This window comes from Schistocerca americana, chromosome 3 (assembly GCF_021461395.2).
Source record: "Schistocerca americana isolate TAMUIC-IGC-003095 chromosome 3, iqSchAmer2.1, whole genome shotgun sequence".
Taxonomy (NCBI): Eukaryota; Metazoa; Arthropoda; class Insecta; order Orthoptera; family Acrididae; genus Schistocerca; species Schistocerca americana.
The window spans coordinates 503,303,877-503,324,054 of record NC_060121.1 but is presented as its reverse complement, the minus strand read 5'-3'; positions in this window follow the sequence as shown (position 1 = coordinate 503,324,054).

Below are 20,178 nucleotides of genomic sequence, written 5' to 3'. Positions count from 1 at the left end.
CAGTTAAGTTTTTGTGTATTGTGTTATACCACATTTCGGATCCTTTCTTTCACTGCTTTTGTAGTTTTTTCTCTGCGATTATCATACATGTATGGAGAATAGTGCTACATATGCAGAATTTCTGTATTTCATTCTGTTATTGAACTGTTGTCATGGTCTGTTTAATCAATGAACTGTGGGACAATGGATTTTGAAATCCTGATTCATTTTGGAAACTATTTCGAGCACTACTTCTTTCTACGTTATTTATTTATTCCTTCTTCTTAACTAAACTTTATTCTAGTGCTTCATTTCACGTGTTATAACTACTTCGAAAACGAAATTTCCTGGCAAATTAAAACTTTGTGCCGGACCGAGACTCGAGCTCGGGACTGTTGCCCTTCGTGGCCAAATGCTCTACCAACTTTTTTAATTTTAATTTTTTTTAATAGTTCGTTGTGTTTGGTCTGGGCGGACGTCACAAGACATCCATTCAACTTGTTCGTTTATTCCTTGACTCAGTTTTTTTACTACAGAGAACACGCAACTCCCTGACCGAACACTCTGAGCTACCGTACCGGCACCAACTGAGCTACCAAAGTACGACTCACGCCCCGTCCTCACAGCTTTACTTCTGCCAGTACCTCGTACCGTCCTAACTTTACAGAAGCTTCACCGGAGAGCAAGATCCGGCATACAGTTTTAATTTACCAGGAAGTTTCACATCAGTGCACGCTCCACTGCAGGGTGAAAATCTCATTCTGGATACTTCGAAAAACTTTAGCTAATCGCGATGGAATCCAAATAAAACGTATGAATGACTGCAATCGTAGTAACAGATATTATCATGTTTTTCTCTCCGCTAAAGCTAGTTCAAAGCTTTTTCTCCCCTCACCTTCCTTTTAACTAGCTTATAGAACTTCATTACTAAACCGTTTCTTCTCTGTTTTATTATTGAATTACACTGTCTTAAGTGACAATCAACTTTACAAATTCTACAAATCACTCAAACGCCTTCTGCATTTGTTTTGATTCGCAATAAATTTTCAGAGTGCATATGTGAATTGCCCTAGAATAATTCTCCAGTTAATTTTCTCTTATTTTTTTGCGATATGCTGTTTTATTCATTAGAAATCCATCACATCCTAGGTCAATACAGGATACTTCTAATTGTTTTATTTTCATTTTGCTGAACAATGAATCCATCAGGGGAGTATTTGTGTCTTTTACAGACTGGGGAAAATCCTCCTAACTTACTTGTTGCATTTGCAGCTGTGAAGAAATTTAGTATATGTGTTAGAAGGAAGTAATACTGTCTTTATTAGACCCGACAATTCACTAACTCTCTTGCTACACGGCTCACCAGTTGTCTAGCTAATGTAGCTGAGTCTACATACTTTTAATTTCTGTTGTTCTTAATTTTTAAGGAATACGGATATAATTGGCGGAGTTCTGTTGTTAATTATTTCTAACATGAAATATAATCAGATTTAGTGCTGAAACTAATGAGGGATAGTTTCAGTATGTGTCTACATCTTTTCATTTCTGTAGCTGAGGTTATTCAGGAAAGACTGACAAATGGAAAGAAAATACTGAAACAAAGCGTCATGACAGACTAGGAACACAAGTAATAAAATTCAGACCATGTGGGGAAAGAAACTATGGGAGAATCAGAAAGCCATAAAGAAAGGCCCACCCTGTAGTAAAGGTTTCGAAGTGAAGGAAAATTGAATAGTGACAACGAGAAGAAGATTTATTTTATTGCATTGAAAATGAGGTCTATGACATTAATTAATTTTACTACATATTTTGTTCATAAAGCTGATATGAAAAATATTGTGGTATACCGATCCTGTTTTGAGTTTACATAGCAGTACATTCCAAGGTCCAGGATACGATTCAGTACGATGAACTGTCTTTGACTGCAGTCGAGGACCAACGGCAAATCACAGTTTATTAAAACTAATGCTGCTTTCTGAAAAATATTGGAGTACACAAATGGTTTAATGATGATTAAGAACATGGAGGGATTTTGAACTAAATCAGGTAAATGTGTTGGAGCTTGAAGGACAACCATTTTCTCTAATCATTTTGAAGACGTACCTTTTTAGTCTTTCCCAGAGGATTTGTCGCAAATACACTTCTAGAGTTTGCCACCGGATGACACTGTGCAAGTCTCACAATATTTCCTCGAAACAGCCGGCGTACATTTTCAGGCGGGGCTAGTTGCTGTCATCGCCTCTGCTAGACGCACAAGATCTGAAAATATCGAACAACTGTTTCGACGAAATACTGTGAGACTTACGCAGTCTTATCTGGCGACAAGGCCAAGAAGTGTACTTGAATTCTGAAAAATTTTGTAGACTACATATGGATGATTTACACGTGTAGTCCACGTCAGACAGAAGAAGAATCAGTGTTTTAAAATACCCTGTGACATGCACTTCGCGGTGGTTTGTAGAACTTGGATGAAGATATATGAAAAATCAGGCAGAGGATCAAGTAAACGATATCATATCTTCTTGGCCGCCGTTTTTATCGTTATGAGCAATTACTTAATGTATATTATTACTTATATCAGTAAGAATATATTCCAAAAGTAAGATCAACTAACCTAGTGATTTGCAACCTGGGAGTAACTCCCCTCAGAGAGGTAAAATGTAAATATCTGAGGGGTAATAGCAAAAAGGTTCAACTGAGCTTTGATATTGAAACTAAATTAATTTTAAAATATTATAACTATTACAACTATTTCGTAAGATTGTAATACTCATTACCTAACTTTCTAACAAATATATTTTTCTCCAGAAGTAGCATTAACGTGTGACGCAGTGTCGTGGATGTTACAACTCGTTAAACGAATGTATGAACATCATCTTGCTCACACAGTCCACCTACTGAAATTTGTACCCTGCATCTATAACAGTAGAAGTGAGACATAACACATATGCTGAAATATGTAATATCGCTTCTCCGAGCTGTACTAAGTTCCCACAACAGACTATATATTGCCCCATTATTCACTTCACGTCAATAAGTAAACTGACAGCACAACAATAGCTACGTAATGACCACTACACTGCTGTAGGACCTACGCTGAAGCATTATTACTATTACTATTAATATCAGTGACAGAGGTAACACAAGCAAATGGTAGACTACAGCTTCCAATTTGTATCAGTTTAGAAGTAACGAGTTTAGAAATAAAGTTATTTACAAACAGTAGCCTTTACTATACTGCACAGATTTTAATTCGGTTGATTCTAAATGGGGGTACAGTGTGTGGGTGAAGGAGGTGTGCCGGCCGGAGTGGCCGTGCGGTTCTAGGCGCTACAGTCTGGAAACGAGCGACCGCTACGGTCGCAAGTTCGAATCTTGCCTCGGGCATGGATGTGTGTGATGTCCTTAGGTTAGTTAGGTTTAATTAGTTCCAAGTTGTAGGCGACTGATGACCTCAGAGGTTAAGTCGCATAGTGCTCAGAGCCATTTGAACCTTTTTGAAGGAGGTGCGCCAGGGAGAGAAGTGCTGCAGAGGAAGTACGTTTCGCAGTAAGTGTCGTGCCATCCGTGTAGATCCTTAGCCTTTTATGATAGGTGTTTTAAATAACACTTGCGATGGGCTGAAAATTGCTTCAGGGCTCTATAACAAGGGTTCTTAGAAATAAACAATAGCAACTGTCCGATTGACTCATTAGTTCGTGGTTTAATAAAACATGCATTAAAACTTAAGATCATTAACTTTTATCATTTTGAAAACGAAAGTTCTCAAAGAAAATTCTTTTTTTATTCTAAAATTTATTTAGATGCTACTGCTGATGATGGCACGTTAGGAGGGCAGGGTTGGAGGGAGGGTATTAGGTACTATCCGATTGGACTCAGTGTTAATGGCCTGAGAAAGGCCGGGAACCCCCGATAGCCGTGTGGCTCTTCTTTTTACACAGATGAAATTAGACGCTCTTGATATAGTACCAAAAACGTAATAGATGTATTGACTATCTGTGCTGGTAGCTTTGAAAAGTTAATTGACTGTACTGAAACTCATAAACTGTAATTTGCCTTGGTAGGACATCTATACTAAAGTTTTTAAATCCACACAAACTGATAGTTTAAGAAAAACTGACTCACCTAGCATAAAAAATGCGCCAGAATTAGCAAGTGGATTCCTGTTATTGTGCATGTCATTCTTATAGTAATGTATTGGAAAGACATATTTTAAGGCCTCGGAAAAGTAATCGCATTCCTGTAACTTTTTCATTTTTGCATACAATGTAACAAAATTAGTAAAAACAATATGTTTTGTAACATTATAAAAATCAAAGGCTTGAGTTTCCAGAAAGTGTTTGGTTTATTAAGAAAATGGCCTTTTATTTGTTACTTCTGAAAATAGTTTTTACAGAAAATTTTCAATGAAGCGCAATGAAATGCAAACTAGCGTAACATCAATGAAGGATAACGACTTTCCAGACTTCCTCACTGACTTAGTGTATTTATGATGTCATCCTAATATGTATAGACATTAAGGTGGCCGCAAGTTGAACACAACAAATTTTACTATCTAGTAGACATGAAAAAGGGTGAAAACATTTTCAGTCGCGATAATTACGAGTGGTTTATCTGTAGGACAACGATGTGCAGTGGAGGAATCCTAATTGGAGACGGAAGAAGAAACCTAGGTGGAGAATAAAAGTGAGGAGGAGGGAAAGCAGAAGGAATGAAAAGAGATCATTCGTAACCAAATTACATTCCTGATGATAAACGTTCTAGTACCCTGATTGTATCTAAAAGTATTGTAGAGAACTACTCTCCTACATTCTCTTGATCAGAAAATATCGCTCTGTGTCCACATAAGCGCTGATCACTAGGAGAAACAGGAGGCACGCCCTGCTGCTAGCAGCACACAGTTTCTCAGCTCGCCCCCACCTCAGCCCCCCCGGAAAGGCAGCTGGTATCCGACCAGGAGGTAGGATTGGCGCCGTGTCTCAGCTGCGGGCGGGGCACCGTAGCCGTTGCCGTCCCTCCTTCAATTACTTTAATGAGAGGCTCGCTGCTAAACGCCTAGCTGGTTTTTCTAGAGGCTGCCGCCAGTGGTTTACGGATGTTGTTACCGTCCATAGAGCCGGCAGATAAGCATCGGCGCGGCGGCCCGGCCCGCCGAATGCTCACGAGCAGCGCACGGCGCATGCGCGGCGCGGCGCGGCGCAGCCACGGGCCGGCCCGCGACAAGCGCGGCGTGGGCGGCGGCCCGCGTCACGACCCGCGGCCGGCTAATGAGCGCCGGCGGCCGCGGCGGAGCGGCGCGTCCCGGCCAGCGTACGGCGGCGCGGCGACAGGTGCGCGCCGCTGCTCCACCAGCTCTGGCGGAGGCGCGAATCACACCGAGGCGACAAAAAGTCACGGGAAAGCGATGTGCACACATAGTAATGGCGGTAATATCGCGCATACAAAGTATGGAAGGCCAATAAATTGGCCCAGGTTACTCACCTGAAAGTGTTTCCGACGTGATTCTGGCCGCATGAAGGGAATTTAACACGCTTTGAACGCTGGATGGCAGTTGGAGCTAGACGCTTGGAACATTCCGTTTCGAAAATTCATCGTTAGTGAACTGAGTATTCCGAGATCCACAGCGTGCCGAGGATACCAAATTTCATGCATTATCTCATCACAGACAACGCAGTGGCCGACGGCCTTCATTTAACGATCGAGAGCAACGACATTTGCGTAGAGTTACCAGTGCTAACAGACTAACAGTACTGCTTGAAATGAAATGATCGTATGGCATTGTTGGCCGGGATGCCCCATGCGGGGAAGTTCGGCCGCCGTATTGCAAGTCGTTTTGAGCTCACGCCACTTCGGCGACTTGCGAGTCAATGATGACGAATTGATGATGAAAGACACGCAACACCCAGTCATCACGAGGTAGAGAAAATCCCTGATCCCGCCGAGAATCGAACCCGGGACCCCGTGCGCGGGAAGCGAGAACGCTACCGCAAGACCACGAGCTGCGGACAGTACTGCTTGAATAACCGCAAGAATCAATGTGGGACGTACGGAAAACTTATCCGTTAGGACAGTGCGGCGAAATTTGGCGCTAATGGGCTATGGCGGCAGACGATCGACGTCAGTACTCTGATAGCAGCACATCAGCTGCAGCAACTCTCCTCGGTTCGTGACCATATCAAAAATGGTTCAAATGGCTCTGAGCACTATGGGACTCAACTCTGAAGTCGTAAGTCCCCTAGAACTTAGAACTACTGAAACCTAACTAACCTAAGGGCATCACACACATCCATGCCTGAGGCAGGATTCGAACTTGCGACCGTAGTGGTCGTGACCATATCGGTTGGATCCTAGACTATTAGAAAACCGTGGTCTGGTCAGATGAGTCCCTATTCCAGTTACTAAGAGCAGATGTTAGGATTCCAGTGATAAGCAGACTCCACGAAGCCATGACCCAAGTTGTCAACAAGGCACTGTACAAGACGGTGGTGGCTCCATAATGGTGTGGGCTGTCTCTACATAGAATACAGCGGGTCCTCTGCTCCAACTGAACCGACTATTTCCTTGCAGACCATTTGCAGCCATTCATGGACTTCATTTTTATGGATGCGCCATGCCACTGGGTCATAATACTGTTCACGATTGGTTTGGTCAGTTCGCCAAAAATGATTTCGCCACACAGAATTCCCGACATGAATCCCATTGAATATTTATGGGACGTAGTCGAGAGGTCAGTTCACGCACAAGATCCTTCACCGACAGCACTTTTGCAATTAGATATACACTGAAGAGCCAAATAAACACCTGCCTAATATAGTGTAGGGCCCCCGCGAGCATGCAGAAGTCCAGAAGCACGACGTGGTATGGACTCGACTAATCTCTGAAGTACTGTTGGAGGGAATTGATACCATGAATCCTACAGGGCTGCCATAAATCCGTAAGAGTACGAGGGGGTGGATATTTCTTCTAAACAGCAGATTGCAAGGCGTCCCAGAAATGCTCAATAATATTCATGTCCAAGGAGTATGGTGGCCAGGGGAAGTGTTTAAACTCAGATGCGTTTTCCTGGAGCCACTCTGTAGCAATTCTGGACGTTTGACGTGTCGCATTGTCCTCCTGGAATTGCCAAAATCCGTCGGAATGCACTATGGACATGAATGGATACAGGTGATCAGACAGGATGCTTACGTACGTTTCACCTGTCAGACTTGTATCTAGACGGGTCAGGGGTCCCAAATCACTCCAACTTTACTCGCCCCACACCATTACAGAGTGTCCATCAGCTTGAGCAGTCCACTACTGACATGGAGGGTCCATGGATTCATCAGATTGTCGCCATACCCGTACAAGTCCATCCACTAGATACAATTTGAAACGCCGGCCGGAGTGGCCTAGCGGTTCTAGGCGCTACAGTCTGGAACCGCGCGGCCGCTACGGTCGCAGATTCTATTCCTGCCTCGGGCATGGATGTGTGTGATGTCCTTAGGTTAGTTAGGTTTAAGTAGTTCTAAGTTCTAGGGGACTTATGACCACAGCAGCTGAGTCCCATAGTGCTCAGAGCCATTTGAACCATTTTAACATCAGGTGTAGGTTACACCCCTGTCTCACCCCCTTCTCAACCACTGCCTCTCTTTCATGGCACTCGACTCTTACGACTCTTATAACTGTCGTCTGGTTTCTTCACAAGTTGTAAATAACTTTTTGGTCCCTGTATTTTACCCCGGCTATCTTCAGAATATCAGATAGAATTTTCCAGTCAAGATTGTCAAAAGCTTTCTATAAGTCTACAAATACTGTTAAACGAAGTTTTGTTTTTCCTTAAGATGTCTTCTATGAAAGATCTTAGGGTCAGTATTGCCTCGCTTTTTGCTATATACCTCCAGTGTCGAAAGTTATCTTCCCCGAGGTCAGCTTCTGTGAGTTTTTCCATTCTCCTGTAAGGAATTCTTGTCAGTATTTTGCAGTCATGACTTATTGAACTGATAGTTCGGTAATTTTAACACCTATCAGTAACTGCTTTCTTTGGAATTGGAATTATTACATTCACCTTGTAGTACGAGGTTATTTCGCCTGTCTCATATATGTTGCACACCAGTTGGAAGAGTTTTGTCATGGCTGGTACTTCCATGGCCATGAGCAGTTCTAACGGAATATTCTCTTCTCTTGGGGTCTTGTTTCGACTTAGAACTTCCAGAGTTCTATCAAACTGTTCTTGCAGTATCATATATCCCATCTCATACTCATCTATGTCCACTACCCTTTCTATAATATTTCCTTCAAGTTCATCTCCCTTGTATATCTTTATACCCCATCCACCTTTCAGCTTTCCCTTCTTTGCTTAGAACTGGTTTTCCATCTGAACTCTGCCTCTGGTTTTCCTTCTGAACTCTGCTTCTCTTTTCCCCAAAGGTCTGTTTAATTTTCCTGTAGTTGGTATCTATCTTTTCCCTAGTGAAATTTGCTTCTACATCCTTACATTTGTCCTCTAGCCATTGCTGCTTAGCCATTTTGCACTTCCTGTCAGTCTCATTTTTTTAAACTTTTCTATTCCCTTTCGCCTGCTTCATTTGCTGCATGTTTAAATTTTCTCCTTTCAGCAACTAAAGTCTGTATCTCTTACCTACACTATTTCGTCTCTTAAAGGCACCCATTCGTCTTCTACAGTACTACTTTCCCCTGTTCCAGTCAACTCTCAAAAACCTCTCGTTCTTTCGCCTTATCTACGTCCCATCTTCATAATTTTCTACCTTTTCGCAATTTTTTCAGTTTTAATCTACAGTTCGTATCCAATAAATTGCGGTCATAGTGCACATCTGCTCAAGGAAATGTCTTACAATTTCAAATGTGGTTCCGTAATCTGTTTCTTACCATTAAGTAATCAGTTTGAAACCTTCTGGTGTCTCCAGGTTTCTTCCACGGTTACAGCATTCTTTCATAATTTTTAAACCACGTATGATCGATGATTAAATTATTCTCTGTGGGAAACCCTACCAGATGGCTTCCTCTTTTATTCCTTTCCTCCAGTCCATATTCACCTACTAGTTTCCACTCTCACTCTTTTCCTACTATCGAATTCTAGTCTCTCATCACAATCAAATTTTCGTGCCCCTAAACTATCTGAATAATTTCTTTTATTTCGTCATAGCTTTCCTCAATCTCTTCATCATCTGCGGAGCTAGCTGGCATATACACTTGCACCACTGTGGTCAGTATGAGCGTTGTCTCTATCCTGCCTATGACAATGCGTTCATCATTCTGTTCATAGTAGCTTAACCGGATTCATATTTTCTTATTCACTGTTAAGCCCACTATTGCATTACCCCTACTTGACTCTGTATTCATAACCCTCTACTCGCCTAACCGGAAGTCCCGTTCCTCCTGCCACCGAACTTCACCGCATCTAACTTCAACCTCTCCATTTTCATTTTTAAATTTTCTAAACTACCTACCCGATTTAGAGATCCAGTACTCCAGTCTCCGATCTGTAGAATGCCAGATTTGATTCTCCTGATGACGATATACCCCTGACTAATCGCTGTCCGGAGGTCCGAAAGGGAGATTATTTTACCTCCGGAATATTTTACCCAAGGGGACGCTGTCATCATTTAACCGTGTAACAGAGCTGCATGCTCTGGGGAGAAGTTACGGCTGTAGCTATCCGTTGCTGTTGCTGCGTTCCGAGGGCACTCAACATCGCTGTCATCAGCGCCTGTAAACTGACTTTCCTCTTGATTTCAGCCTTTCGCAATTCCAGCATAGAAGGTCCTTTTGGTTGTTGTTACAAGGCCAAATCATCCAGAGTGTTGTCCCTGCAATTACAGAAAAGGCTGCTGTGTGTTTTCAGGAACCACATATTCGTCTGACATCTCAACAGAATCACCGCTGTTGTGGTTGCGCTTACGGTAATAATGTCTGTAACGCTGAGACACGCAAGCCACTCCACCGACGACAAGGTCCATGGTTCATAGGGGGAGTGGTGTTTTAAAAGTGCTCAAATTCCACATCACTGACCAAGAGGAGGGTGGGGGTAGCTTTGGACAACAGTGTTGCATGCTGTGAACGCGGTATCTGGCAGAATGTGTAAACCTCGTAACTGACTTATCAACCGAGATACTCAAGCACATACTTATATTGCTATATGGAACGACGTACTTTCTTTAACGGCACTCTAAAGTGTTACATGCGGACTACTGTGATGTAAGGATTGTTGATTTTTGCGTTGATACTTTACACTAAATTATTCCAGAAACGAGCTAAAATTGAAATGCAAGGCAGGCAGAATCGGCTAATTCGATGTAAACACAGCAGGTGTGGCTTACATGCTAGGTTGTTACCACATTTATGTGCAGTAATATGACAACTATTTCTTTTTCAACGACCAGTCGGTCGCAAAACTGAAACAACAGTGAAAATCCGATGGAGCTTCGTGCAGACGCGTTGCGCAGATTCTGTAGTATAATGGTTGATGGTGTCAGGTCGCATTTTTCAGTTCTGAGTGCACAGCCAGCATATGAAGATGTTTAGTACAGTAGTGTCTCTTATCACGTGTGAAGTGCCTGTTGAGGGGTTCCGCCTGATGTCATGCAGCCCACATAACGTTACTGTCATGCCTTTCCATCTTAATGAGAAAGCTTGGCTGCATACGTTAGGTGCAACACTGACGCTCCTGCGGTGTTTCCATTGGGAGGTGTTTGATCACCCACTGTATAGCCCGGACTTGTCTCTCTCTGATTTTAATCTCTACATTCACATGCCCATGCCGTCTCTACAAGAGAGGTCAAGTCGGAGCAGTGACTGTGTAGAGATGTAGCTAAAAGATTCATCTAAATGTTGCAACTAAAACATTTGCGCATTGTGGTTTCCATTTTACGACCAATTGGAGGCTCAATAAAAGATGGCCCTCTGACTTACTGCTACCGTACTGAATATCTCGATAAACATTTTTCATTACTTTAGATAATGAATGACCAATTGGTTCCTTAAAGGTTTCGTCTCAATCCAAAAATTTTATTCAAATGGCAGGGCTTTTCTAGGTACGGCCCTGCAAGAGACAATACGTCCTTGTTTCCTCCGACATTTGAACCGACTAATTCATTTGGTTATAGTCGACCTACAGTTCAAATTGGACTCGGAGCACTGGTGCCAATTGGCTTTTTCATACGTGCAATACATTGTCAGTGGTGAAGGAAGTGATAAGAATTAGAAACAGTAACTAAATCGTCTGAAGGTTGTTCTGTAGGTTTTTGTATTTCTAATTTGATACACGCTTCGTCACCATGGCGCAGCTTACCACATCACCCAAATACTAATACTGAACCCAACAATACTATTTTTACTGACTTTATCGCTTTCTTTTCTTATCGTTTGCTAGCTGATAAATTATTTAGTACAGTCCTCAGTCCTCTATTAGTCCATCGCTTCCATCCTCCTCTCTCCGTCTACCTCATCTCCCCCCCCCCCCGCGCCCGCTCTCCTCCCTCCCTCTCGTCCACCTCCCCCTCCAATTCTATTTGTGCACCTCCTCGACCTCCTGTCTCCGTCCATCTACAGGGCCCAAGAAGTTACGGACACCAGTCACAGACAATAGCTAGTTATTGTTTAAATTTTGAATGCAAGTAAAATTGTCAGCAATGGCGGCCTAAGGCTTCAGAAGTAAGAAGTCTCTCTCGTTATAACAACAGCCTTGTTCAAGAGGACAGAGGAACGGACAGAAAGGTCCAGGCCACTCTCTCGCCCTTGGAGTGGGAAACTGCCCCTAAAGGCGGAACAATCAATAATGATAAACCACATGAGGATTCAGAAGGCAATGGAGACCACTGCGTTAAAGACACACAGTGTTTATCCACAGGACATGTGAAAAAGTGCCATGATGATCTCTCCATTGGCGAAAGATTAAGCATTAGTTTCCCATTCGGATCTCCAAGAGGGGACTGTCAAGAGGAATATGACCATGAGAAAAAGGCTGAATAACCAAAGAAAGGAAAAACACAGAGTCGGAGCGTGGAATGACAGATGCTTGATGAAGATAGAAAATCTGAAAAGAGAAATGGAATGGCTCGATCTAGATACAGAAGGTGCAGTGACATGAAACGGAAAGAGGATACAGAATAAATTCAACAGCAACAGAAAATACTATAAAGGGAGTAATAGTCATTATGTATAGAAGTTTAGGGCTGAGAGTGAGATACTGTGGACAGTTCAGAGGTAGGGTTGTTTTCATCAGAGTCGATAGCAAACTAACGCCGACAACAGAAAATCACGGATACATGCCGACGTCGCAGTCAGACGAGAAGGGACACGAAAAGGATACGAAGATATCACTTTCGTGGGCACATTTTTCTGAGCTCATTACAGGTGACATTTTGTACTTCAGTGACTTTCTATGAACCATCTGTGCCATACCATGCAAGAACAAAAAAATTTTTGGGTCCAATTTTTTTGAAAATTTAGGTGGGAAGGTGGTTTCCCCGGACCACGAGATGATACTACCAGATTTTTAGGATTTCTTTTAAATTGTAAATATTGACACTGCAAAACAAAATAAAAAATATACAGCATCGATAGATCTTTTACTCACAACATATTAACAAGAATTCAATTACTGAATGTTATGGAACAGTCTGAAACATGGGTCTACACACAAAGCAACATTGCAATTTGAGCATATTATTCTCGTTCTTTTTTCTTGTTTTCCTGTTCTGCACATATGACAACGACTATACTTCACAATTCTCTTTGGCAGATGTTCACCCACATCTGAAAGTCTGAGTTCATCATTAACACCAATGCTGTCTGCTTTTTTGAAATGAATTCAGGTGGACGCTCAAGCTGTTTCCTTGATGAGGATGCTGAGAGCAATTCTCTTGCCAACTGTAAACAAAATATTATCTGCTAGCCATTTCCTGTGTCTGCTGCGTGTATTATAAACACATTCACAATGACAGCGTCAGCTTGAAAATAAAAAAAATTCTATGCCATAATTTTTGCCATCGCTTTCCAACTTCATATCGTTCTCGCTTCTGGTCGAAGTGTCTACACTGCCCATTACACTGTTGTACAAACTTATGGCACTTTGACAAGCAATGCTACATATAGAAAGATCTCTTCCTTTTCTGGAAACGAACGTTACATCCTTGGGAGGTGTTGCTGTAAACAAAACTGTTACTGTCCTTTAGTCTTGCCACTTTACCGCAACTACTGAATCTTTTATCTGAGACTTAAACTCGCCTCGTGAAAGTTTGTATTGTTCTTCATCATTTCTATAAGACCTTTCCTGTTGACTCTGATAGTGCCTATAGAACGTATTCCATTGTCCAGAAGTGTTCTCATCAGGGTGTACAAAGTGAAATATTTGTCAAATGCATCAGTTCATTTACTGTTTTTCAAAGATGAACACAGTTCAAGTACGATCCTTTCACCAAGAGGAATATTGGCAATTTTGTTTTCCACTTTGCCGAAATGGATCTGGAACTTCAGTAGATAGCTTCTCTTAAAGAGACCAGACCTTGCACCCACTTTTTATAGGCTTAATGGGCATATATTTTATGCTCGATCTTCCTTTGAAAGGTATCATAACTTCATCAACAGATATTCTGCCTGAATAAATATATGCCTCTAAGGAATTAGCATTTAGGACTCCAGTCAGAGGCCTTACTGTATGTAGTTTATCGTATCCATGAGCACTCTTCCCCAGTGCATTCGAATTATCATTCAGATATAGGTTATCTAAAAAATTTAACTGTTTTAGAGTCATCAGTTTCGATACTGATTCAACATGCAGAATCGTATCTGAACTCCAGTAATTTGATAAATTTGCCATTTTGTGGATGCCCTTAATGATAAACAACCCAATAAATGCTTTATTTCAGAGTCTGTTGTGTCCACCCAGTTCTTTGTTCTTACAAGAGTTTGAGAGCTCAGTCGAATCTTGTGTCACTTTTGGGATGCATACAAGTTTGTTTGTTCGACAGTATTCTGAATGATATTTTCATTGAAGATCTTAAGAAAATACTCATATGGACGATTCGTTTTAGAAAATGCTTTCTTTCTCTAACAGAATCTATGTCTAAACACTGAGGCAGTGTTTCATCCCAATCAGCTTCAGCACTCTCGTCACTATCACTCAAAGCTGGAACTTTTTTCGAGGCTGAGAGAACCTGCGGAGACTGAACACACTCCATGGACTGAAACATTGACTCCTACTGAAGACACTTGTTGAAAAGTAGCAGGTGATTGCGGGTGGATGCTCAGTATATTACTTTCCTCATCAGCTGAAACATCGTCTGATTCAATGTCAGAAACTGATTCATTCTCAGAAAGTGAGAAGAGATATTCTAGCACGCCTTCCTCTATCGTAAAGTAATTCTGCAATGAGACATACCTAAGCTAATACCTAAGGTAAGTGAATATGACTAATAACACAGCAGTAACCAGGCCTATTGTCTACACTAAAAGTTTGATATAGTATCAGACGTATGGCTAACTTGAGCCGTGGACGCAAATATTCCCACATGTTTACAACATATTTCTGATGAGTTAGAATCGATTAGAAAGTTTCTTTCCTGCGTTAACACGAAGGAAATTGCATAAAATGTCGAATAAGTACCATGGAGTTACTTACAAATGCCATTGTCAGCAGATATACAAACAAAATCACGGAATTACATCAAAACGATGTCTACTTGCCACCAGATTAGAGCACAGCAGACATAATACTACGTCAATTGTTGCCATAGCGACTGCAGGCAGCGGCGGGAATTTTCACTTGCTTCTAATTCTAGTCTACAGATGGCAGCACCAACTAGACGTGGTAATGTCAAGTCCTTTGGCCTTGGAGGACATTAAAGTATGTGGGAAGATACCTTCCCATTGCCCATGGAATGAAATAAACTGGAAGTGCAATGCAACCAAGGCGACACGACTGCACGAAGCATGTGATGATCTTTGAGAGGACTGACTCACCATATAGAAAAGTCAAAACAACCTTTGGTGAAATTAAAAACAAGGGCGACAACATTAAGAGTTAAATGGAAATTCCAGTGGTAAACGCAGAGGAGAGAGCGGATAAGTGTAAAGAGGACACTGAAGGCATCAATGAGAGAGAGAGAGAGAGAGAGAGAGAGAGAGAGCTTGTCTGGTGCACTGATAGAAAAAGGTATTAGATCCGATATGGAAGACATAGGGGATCCAGTATTAGAGTCAGAATATAAAAGATCTCTGTAAGATTTGAGAAGGGAAGTTTGTCACCTAAAGAGAATCTTCTTTTTTTTCTTTTTTTGGCTTGGTAGGAGGCACGTGTGGGTTGTGGCATTCATTCTGCAAGCATTTATAAAGCATGTCTTGCCACTTTGACGTTTATTACTAAGATCCAGTATTGTCAGTGCAACCTCAGTAGGTCAGGTTTGAAAGAGAACCTGTAAGGTTTAAAATTGTTAATAACCTCTTTAAGAAACCTAACGAAAAGGTCTATTGAAGATGACATGTAGAACCTGCGAGACAGGCGACGTACCATCGGACGTTCGGAAAAAATTTCATCCAGATATTACGAAGATGAGGAGGACGGGTAAGTGTGATATCAACCGCGTAATTAGTTTAACAATTCATGCATCAATGATGATGAGAGAGAATAATATATCAGAAAAATATAAAGGAAAATTGAGGATCTGTTAGATGGTGATCAGCGTGGCTTCAACAAAGGTAAAGGCGCCAGAGAGGCAGCTGTAACGCTGCATTTGATGGTGGAAGGAAGACTAAGGAAAAGTCAAGACAAGTTCGTAGGATTTGTTTACCTTGGAAAAGCGTTCGACAATGTGAAATGGTACGAGGTGTTCGAAATTCTGGGAAAAATAGGGTTAAGCTATAGGAAATGATGGGAATTATACACTACGTACACGAACCAAGAGAGAACAGTAAGAGTGGAAGATCGAGAACGGAGCACTCAGATTAAAAAGTGTTTAAGACAGGAATGTAGTCTTTTGCCCCTACTGTTCAATCTGTACATCAAAGAAGTAATGATGGAAATAAAAGAAAGGTTCAAGAGTAGAATTAAAATTCAAGGTGAAAGGATATCTATGATACTATTTGCTGAAAACATTGCTATCCTCAGTGAAAGTGAATAAGACTTAAATGATCTGATGAATCAAATAAACAGTCTAATGAAGACAGAAAAGAGGTGACAGTAAAGAGAAGAAGGACTCAAGTAAAGGGAAGTAGCAGAAACGAGAACAGCGACAAGTTTAACGTCAAAATCTGTGATCACGAGGTAAACGAAATAAGAAATTTTGCTACCTCGGAAACGAAATAACTCATGAAAGACAAAACATGGAAGAAATAAAAAAGCAAAGAGAGCACTCCTGTCAAAAGAATCAAAAGAAGTCTATTACTAACAAACACACGCTTTAGCTTGATGAAGAAATTTCTCAGAATTTACGTTTGGAGCACCGCAGTGTATGGTAGTAAACGGTGGACTTTGTGAAAACCGGAACGGAAAAGAACAGAAGCGTTTGAGATTTGGTGTTCTGGAATAATGTTGAAAAGTAGATGATCTGATAAGATAAAGACCGAGGAGGTTCTCTGCAGAATCGGCGAAGAAAGGTACATATGGGTACACTGACAAAAAGAAGGGTCACGTTGACAGAATATGTGTTAGGACATCACAGAATAATGATGTCGATGGCACTAGGGGCAGCTGTACAAATTAAAAACAGAGACTGGATATATCTAAGCTACTCTTAGATGAAGTGACTGGCACAAGAAAGATATTCCTGGGGCTGCATCAAACCTCTGAGAAGACTTAAAATGAAAGAAAGTTATGTGTTCAGGAAGATTTTCTGCATAACCAACGAAAATGTAGGGATCGATAAGCTTTTTTTTCTTTCATCACTTTGTGGTGGGTGTCAGCGAGAAAATCTTTTGTAAACGTTTCACTATCTGGTTAAAATTTGTTGCAAGTCACAAAGTGCTATCGTTCTCAAATACTGACTGAATATAATATGGGTATTAGCAAGTGGTTACTCATGGTCTTATTTCACTCTCATCCCTAGCCATTTGGGAGGTAGGTGGGTCTTCATCCCGCAGTGATTCTTTCCAACTAGTAAGCGAAATATATATCAATTTTCATTGAAGTCCAACAATTTGTTTAGAAGACGTGGAACATACATACATATTCTAGCTTTTGATCCACGACTCCTTTCGTGAGTTTGTGTGTCACACAGATGACGCATATCTGCTCCTCGCCGTCTCTCTGTCCACTTTCTCCTTCTACTTCTCTCTGTCTATCTTCTTCTCTCGCCTTTCTCCACCCATTTCCTCATCCTAATTCTCTCTGGTAATTCCCCTCCTCACCCCTATCTCCTCCTCCACTCTTTAACCATCGCCTCCACCCTTTCTTCCTGTCACTCTCATCACCCCCCCTCCCCTGTCCATCCCCACCGCTACCCAAATGGGAGGTCATTCTTACCCCACAGTATTTCTTCCAATAGGTGCACCAGGTTTGGTTGAAACAGATATATTGAACACACACACACACACACACACACACACACACACACACACACACACACACACACGTGCACATGCACACACATAGAAATGCACATGTGAGAGCGCATGAGTGTGTGTGTGTGTGTGTGTGTGTGTGTGTGTGTGTGTGTGTGTGTGTGTGTGTGTATGTGTGTGTGTGTGTGTGTGTGTGTGTGCGCGCATATATATGTGTGTGTATGTATCTATGATCGAAAAAACTGTAACATCAAAAAATAATTAATGTAGAGTAATGAAATTTTGGTAATACAATTTCTCTAGGTAACATATGTAAGTGATTAACATTCCAAGATCGCAAGTTAATGTCAGCATGAGACAAGTCATTGTGAATGAGAAATGTTGGTGCATTAATAACGTCTGTAACTGTCAGAATGTTGAATACAAGCATGCAAATATGCGTGCATTGCTTTGTACTGGTGCCAGATGTCTGTTTGTGGGATGGAGTTTCATCCCTGTAGCGCTTGGCCAGTCAGTAGACGTACAGTTAATGCTGGTTATGGACGACACTGGAGTTGTCACCTGACGTCCCATTTTTACTCGATAGGAGACATATCTGGCCAACTAGTGAACCAGGTCCATGTGTCGACAGTCTGTAGAGCACATTGGTTTGCAACAGTGGTATGTGGGCGTGTGTTACCTTATTGGAAAACACCCACTGCGATGCTGTTCATGAATAGCAGTACAACATGCCAAATCACCAGAATGACGTACAAACCTGCAGTCAGGTTCCACGGGCTATCCACGGGAGTACTCCTGCTCTCATACGAAATCGCACCCTACACCAAAGCTCCAATGTATATCCAAGATGTCTAGGACGCAGACATGTTGGGTGGATGGCCTCAACTGGCTTGTAACCAACATGTGGGCACCACTGGCACTGAATTAAAACCAAATTTCATCAGAAATCACAACAGACCTCCACCCTGCCCCCCCCCCCTCCCCCAAATCAGCTCACAGTTGACACCACTGAAAGCGCAAAGGCCTGTGGTCCTGGGTAATGGAAGGCACACTACCTATAGTGCGTCTGTATCGGAGCTGTCAATGAAGTAACCGACTTCTAACAGTTCTTTGTGTCACTGTGGTGCCAACTGCTTCTCAAATTGCTGCTGCAGATGCAGTAAGATGAGCCAGAGTCACACAACGATCACAATGGTCTTCCCTCCCGATAGTGCCACGTGGCGGTCCGGAGCCCAGATTCTACCTCTGTACATTCTCGTGACCACTGATGCCAGCAGTCATGTACAGTGGCTACAGATGTGCAGGTCCTGCAGTATTGCAGAAGGAAAATCGAGCTTCTGATAGCCCTGTTATAGGACATCGTTCAAACTCAGTGAGATGCTGATAACGGCGTCTTTGCCGTGTGAAAGGCATTCTTTACTAAAATCAACTCACCGAAGATAACTAACGTTCACAGCCGTTGCAACATGTATTTAAAGCAAAACTGATTTGCATTCTCGTAGTGGCGTTAGTAACGCTACTCTCATGCGAAATTTTAAAAGTTGTAGAAACAAGACTACTAACTATCGTTTCAGTAGCACAACTCCTTCTTGGCGTTGCGGTTTTTATTTCGTCACTGTACAATGATCAGCCAGAACATTGTGATCAACGACCTACTACGGACACCACCCAGTCCAGGCAGTGTCACCTGGTCAGGAATGGCTGCTAGTCAGAGACATGCACGGTGCGTGTACTGTCAGTGGGCACGCTGTCCATGTGTAGAATGGGGACAGTGCGCGATCTACCTAAGTACGACCGAGGGCTGATTATTATGTCCCAGAGGTTCGGCACTAGAATTTCGGAAACTACACGATTTGTCGGACATTGGAGGAGTGCTGTGGTGAGTGGCTTCTACACGTAGCGAAAGGAAGTTGAAACCGGATTCAGAAGTCGTGGGATTAGGCAGCAAAGCGTCGGACATCGCAGGCTGGGTAGACTGGTAAAACAGGACAGGCATAAAACTACGTCGCAACTAACATCAGACTTTAAGTCTATCCCGAGTACAAGTACGTCTAAGAACTCCTAACGTTGGGCCTCCGCAGCCGACGACATATGCATGTGCCAATATTAATAAAATGTTTGAAGTGGGCGCATGACCATCGGCACTGGACGTTGGCGCAATGGTGGAGCGTTGCATGGTCTGATGAATTACAATACCTTTTTCATCATGCCGATGGGAGAGGGTGAATCCACTGTCTTCCAGGGGAACAGCCCTTGACACCAGTACTGCGGAACGGAGACAAGCTGGCGGCGAAACTCTTATGCTCTGGGGAACATTCACGTGGGCATCCATGGGTCTAGCGAAGCTCATGCAAAGCACCACGACGGCCAAAGTGTATTGTGCACTAGTTACAGGCCGTGTAGACCCCTTCATGACGATCACGTTATCTGGTGGCAGTGGCACATTTCAACAAGTTAGTGCGCCATGTCACAAGGCTAGGAATGTCATGGGGTGGTTCATGGAACACAGTGGAGAGTTATAATTGTTGTGTTGGCACCCGAAATCGCCAGATCTGACCCCGATCGAACACATCTGGTATGTGACTGAACGCGACGTCAGAGCTCTTGGACCCCTCCTCGGAATTTACGGGATTAGGTGGCTTCTGTGTGCAAATGTAGTACCACTTCCCTCCAGAGACCTCTCAAGGCCTCATTGCTTCCATGCCA